This window comes from Vigna angularis, chromosome 4 (assembly GCF_016808095.1).
Source record: "Vigna angularis cultivar LongXiaoDou No.4 chromosome 4, ASM1680809v1, whole genome shotgun sequence".
Lineage (NCBI taxonomy): Eukaryota > Viridiplantae > Streptophyta > Magnoliopsida > Fabales > Fabaceae > Vigna > Vigna angularis.
This window is the reverse complement of record NC_068973.1, coordinates 22452633-22458837: the sequence shown is the minus strand read 5'-3', so window position 1 is coordinate 22458837 and position 6205 is coordinate 22452633. Positions and strand designations below refer to the sequence as shown.

Here is a 6205-nt window from a genome sequence, read left to right as displayed (position 1 = left end):
GTTGGGGAATGATGTAATCTTGTGAACTCTCATGTATTTGAATTGATTCTTAATCACATATGCTTTATTCATTAATTGTTAGGGAATTCATCTGTTTTAATGCTTGCTCTATTTAACTCATTTAGTTGCATGATTTATGAATTGCATGAGTGTCGGGAGGTTGCTTACAATTCAGGTTCTTGTTGAATTCTCCCAAGGGTAATATTTCTTAGGGATGAGGGTGTGAGTACTTGGTCGTCTTAAGCTCTTGATCTTCAGACTTAATTTTCTAGGAACGCTATGAATTAAGGCAGGCTTATTGCGCCAAGGGATTGTGTTCTAAGTACTTTAGTGAGTGACGTTAACATTAATGCATAAAGAGGAATTCTTATATACATGAGAGGGAACCTGTTGAAATCTAACCCCAACAACATATTCATCTCATATTAATCAACATCCGTTCATCTCTGTGTTACTCTACTATTGATCAATTTGCATTCATATTTTATTTTATGTTTTTGCATTGCAAACCAATGATCTCGTTTATTTTAAGTCTTAATTAATTAATTTATCACATGACTGTTTAGTGCCGAGAGTCCTCTGGAATACGTTAGTTGGTCTTACCATTTTATATTACTTGTGCGATTTGGTACACTTGTCAATCCATCAACATTATCTTATTAACAAATTGCCTTCTTCTTCTTTTGAAAATAAAATTCTTTACTCTGTTATATTTCCTAAAGAACCCCCTTTTAATATTACTTCACTTGTTTTTGGTTATTTATGTATTGTCCATGATATGTCTCCAAGTTTAGATAAAATCTCAGCTAGAGCCGTCATATGTGGTTTTTTGGGCTATTTTTGACTTCAAAAAAGATATTGGCATTACTTTCTTGAGACAAAGAAGTACTACATGTCTACCAATGTCACTTTTTTGAACAAACTCCTTTCTTATCTCTTTCTACTTAAGATTATATTTATTTCCAAAATGTTCTTCCTATCCCTCTAATTAAGTCTGCTACTCCTATCCCTAACACTACAAGAAAATCGCATTTTATATACTGATTATTATATACGGATTTGAATCCGTATATAATAAAAATGTTACATACGGATATTATATACGGATTTGTTATATACAGATATTATATACGGATTTGTTATATACGGATTTTATATACGGATTTATAATTAATTAATAAATAAATAAAATTAAGTTATTTTAGAATGTATATAGAAAAAGTCGTCAACCCTTTCTTTTTTTTTCTCACTCGTGCTGCAACCATTTCTTGTTTGGAAAAAGGGTCGAGCCACTCAACCTCCTTCTCAATCCCACCACCAAACCTATTCTTCTTTCTCTTTCACTTCAACCCTTCCTAAATCAGTGTTCTGGTCGTGGTTCTCTCTCGTCGAGCCCTCCTTCCCCTTCAGTGGAGCCTCGGTTCTCTTTCGTTGAGCTTTCGTAGGTCGCGCATTGAAACCCTAATTTTCCCTCATTCGAACCATCATTGTGCAGCCTTGGTACCGTGGTTAATTGGTAAGTAATGTTTAATTTTGATTGAGCTAAATTTTTGAATTGCAAAAACCCTAATCCTCTTTTTCTCTCATCCATTTTCGATTTATGCAATTCCTCGCACGATAAGGTTCTATTTCTTCCCCGCAAAGCTATTTTGCACGAATTTCTTTTTTCTACATTTATTTCCTCTTGTTAATCGCCCAAGATTTAAAGCTTTTGTTGCACTAAAAAACAGATACTTTTCGTGATTGCGTTTTGATTTCCGCAATGGCCTCCAAAGCTCCTAGATTGAAGATTGATCACGAGAGTAGAGCCAAACTGCAAAAGGTTAGTTCGCATGTTCATCTTCTTCATAGTCGTCTCTCGGCTTTTTAATTTGTTTTTGTTTTTTGTTTGGATAATTCCGGCTTTGAATGATGCTGCTGTTACTGGTTGAGAAATTAAAAAGAAACTTATTAATAATTATTTAAATAACACTTGTAGTGATTGAAACTGACTAATAAGAAAAAGAACGGTAACAGGAGTTAAACTGCAGTGGAGGTATGGAATGGTGCTTAGATTTTATTTATATGGTAAAAGTAATTATGTTAGTTAAGCTTTACTATGTTAACATAAGTTGCTGGAGATTTGCCCTTGGCTTTATGGATAGTAAACCATGCCATGGTATGGCAAGAGAATGTTCCTATTATGGACATTTACGGGGTATCAAGAGAAAATTAATCTTAGCTGTTTGATATCATTACATAGATGGTTAAGAATAGTTTTAGGTGAACCAATTTCTATCATAGTGTTCTGTAACTGAAATCCTGGGTAAGCAAGGGACCTTTTTGATATCATTACATATAGCAGTAAACACAAGAATAACTTATTAATCCTTTCAACTTATTTTTCTGCTGTAGGTTTCATTTAATTTGCTTGAGAAGTACTTGGAAGCACACTCAAAGGCCTCCATGTGGGAAAATGAGCTCCTGGATGTAGGCTACCAGCCTCTGTGCATCCAAATTCCCTACACAGTAAGGCTCTTAATTTTGAACTAAGAACTCCAGCCTCACGTTTTGTTTCCTTAGTTGGTATAAGGCTTACTCCTTGCATATTATTTTCTCTGTTAGTCGTGTACTCTGTGTTAGATGGCTTACTCCAAGTAACATTTATTTTTATACTTCTTGATACACTTGATAAGGATATTAATTTGTTCTCCATGAGATTGAGGTAGTATTGTATAGCATTAAATAATTCACTTTCTTCAACAGTTTTGTTAACATGAAGAATTCAATTCTCTATTTGATTTATTTGAACTTAATTTATTTACTTATTAAGAGCTATTTGTTTCAAGGAATTATGGTAGGATTATTTGCCCAGCCATCGATTATAGTAACTTCCACAATCTCATTCCGAATTTCTTTCACCAATTTATTAGTTTTTTGTGATTTGATCTTCTGTTGATTTTACACTTTAATTGTAAAGTTCATTTCAATCCAATCCAATGTATTATGAGGTAGAATGCATTGGTTTTTGGCATTTTGAAAGAGTTTAAATGCGCAAATTAATTCTCCATCAAATAACACATCTCATGTAATTCACAACATAATTCAAATTTTAAGTTAAACATAATATCTTAATAAAATATACCATAGGTGACAAAGTCCTGGTTAATACATAAAAATAGATGTTAGTTCATAATAATCTCATGAAGAACAACTTTTTTTTAATAGATGTTAGTTCATAAAAATAGATGTTAGTTCATAAAAATAGATGTTAGTTCATAATAATCTACTGTCATTGTTATCATTGTGTTTTGACTAACAATATTTTTTTCTTTGGTTAATAATATGACTTATTGTTTACAATAAGTTGAGTCTTATATTTTTATCATAATATCTATAGGTTGTTTACCTTTTTCAGCCTTACTTGATATGTGTGCCTTATTTTCTTTAGTCCATTTCAAGTATAAGTGTATCTAACTGCCTATCTACTACTATCCATTAGGTGTTTCAGGGGAATACTTGAACTTCTACAAACAGATCAAAGTTTCATGTAAGTTTTGATAATGAAGCTTTAAATGTAATTTTGAAGCCTTTTTCTTTAATAAAATTGAAAGAATGCTATTGGATTGCTATACTGTAGGTTAGCACTACAACCTGTACCAATCATATGTTGCAATACAACTAGGGATGCCATAACTCTGGTAATTATAATAAGCTATATCTTTTGCAATACAACTTCTAATCAAAATTCATAAATTGTATCGGTTGTAAAGTAAGTTCAATCCTAGTATAGCATTTGTCTATACAATAAGTAACAATACTATATAAAGGTCACCAGAGACATAGCAAGAAGAGTTTATTACATTGTATAAAGGAAGAACGGGAGATTTAAGAGGACAATTATTGTTACTTTTGGGATTGAATTAGACAGGTATTTTAGGAAGATTAGGATCCCTGCATAATCCATAGAGTATGATATTTTCTTTGATTTGTCTTAATAGTTCTTTTTTGGTTATGTGGAAAATAATGTTTGACATTTTATTCCTTGTACAATTAGCTGAACAGAAAATGAACATTCAGTTGGTTTCAAGCAGGAGGACCATCTTATGCAGTAGAGCTGGGAAGGCCAGATAGGAAAGTTTCAACAAAATTATGTGTTAGATACCATATACCTCATCCTGATTTCTAAGACCATATTCTCTTGTAAGTTGTGAAAAATTTCAAGAATAAAGCTTTTGAAGATTACTTTAAATTTAATTTATGCCTTTTCTGGTTGCTTTTAAATATTGCAAGTGCATGAATCATTTATGTTTATGTCATTTATTGTTTAGTTTAGAACATCTTACTCACATGCAACTTCTAATCTTGCTACCAAATCCATGATTTGACCACACAATTTATAATCCTACTACATTTTTTGTCTTCTAAATCAGGTTTAGTATAGTCTGTTTGTAATAAGTTGGAGCTTGCATACTTCAAATTGGGAATTCGAGAGCTCAATCTATATTCTTGGTTTATATATATATATATATATATATATATATATATATATATATATATATATATATATATATATATATATATAATGATCATAAAGTCTAATTGCATTCTCCAATAATAGCATTAAATTGATATGTTGTACTAAGTCAAAAATTGCCTTACATACTGATAAAAATTGCCTTACCCATTATGATAGGAAACATATAGGAGGGAAATAGAAAGTTTTCTAACCTATTTTCTCAAAATATTAGGAGTATCTCGTCAATGTTAACCCTATTTGGATCTTGCGACAGGTAATTAAACTTCCAAAACTCATTAAAATTTAGAAAAATGAAAAGTTATACTCACTTGGCTCTTTAAAATTTAGAAAATGAAAAGTCACACTCAGTAAACTTTTGATACATTAATCTTATTTTTTTTTCTTTTATCATGCTCAATTCAAACCATGTGTTAAGTTCATTTCTAATTCACATTCACTATATCAAATTTTAATTTTAATTTTACAAGTTCTATCTATTCCCTTAATCTTTAAAATTATTTTACAACTTTTATTTCAATGTAAAAGATATATAAGATTTAAAGATTAAGAGTCTGGTTGAGAGATGTTTTAATTAGAAATTTTTTACATGGTTTATATTTAACCTTTTATATTTGATAATACCTTTCTATTTCCCTCCTACATTTCCTATCATGTCCCACTCCCTCTTAACATGCAAACTGATACCTAAATAAAGGACTCATACCACCAAGTAATCAAAATACCTTTGTGCAGATTGCAATTGTATTTATTTACATACTGTTGTATAGAAGGGCCTCCAACAACATTTAAATCACATTCTAGTAGATTAGGTTACTGTGCATTAATCTTGGTTTCATTCTTCTTAACCTAACACAATGTAAAAAACCTTTTATAATGCTATGAGTTTTTTTAAATTCATCTTAATGTTCTTCAATGTTTTTACCATCTTAATTGTTTAATAGAGTTTGTCAACTTTATGTATGACCATCCAATTGCATTTATTTTTGTCAGGACATGGCATCTAGTGGTTCTGACCCACCTCCTCCACTCTCAGCACAATCTAATAAGGAGAAGGGAAAAAGCAATATGTGGTGAAGTTGTTATCATGGTGATGGAGTGCAACAAGATCAACGCCCAGATGAAGAAAATCCTTAGTGATTGATTATTAGGAAACTCTAGACCTGTCATTCTATGTTGTTTGACATCTTATGAATTGTAAAATTTATTGATTGCATATTAGGAAACTTTACACTTGTCATTCTATGTTGTTTGACATCTTATGAATTGTTTGTCATTCTATGTTGTTTGATAATGATTTTTATGTAATATATATCTCTTTTAAATGTGAAATGTTTGATATGGTGTTGAAAAAAAGTTATTGTGATTACTAGTTATATGTATATTACAAGTTTGTGATTAATGTATGTGTAAGTGCTGAATATTTTTTTTTTCTGTAAAAAATCACCAATTTTTTTTTTTATAAAATCATAAATTACATACGGATTTTTCCGTATATAATTATATACGGATTTTATATACGGATTTTCCGTATGTAAATTATATACGGATTTTTCTGTATGTAAATTATATACGGATATATCCGTATATAATTTATCTATACCCTTTTTATATACGGATTTTTGTCCGTATATAATCCGTATGTAATATCATTTTATATACAGATTTTGGAGGTTATATACGGATTTT

General features: G+C 30.5%; 1 long non-coding RNA gene across 6 annotated transcripts; it reads left to right on the top strand.

The window, feature by feature from the left end:
• Positions 1 to 1228: 1228 nt before the first annotated feature.
• On the top strand, positions 1229 to 5848 carry LOC128196321 (uncharacterized). 6 transcript variants are annotated; one of them, XR_008248517.1, is made up of 7 exons: positions 1229 to 1516; positions 1731 to 1822; positions 2395 to 2508; positions 3482 to 3529; positions 3620 to 3680; positions 4074 to 4182; positions 5510 to 5848. It is a non-coding gene; the product is annotated as an uncharacterized LOC128196321 (long non-coding RNA). The 6 variants fall into 6 exon arrangements; XR_008248516.1 differs by having other exon boundaries at positions 4060 to 4182; XR_008248514.1 differs by having other exon boundaries at positions 4037 to 4182.
• Positions 5849 to 6205: the final 357 nt, after the last annotated feature.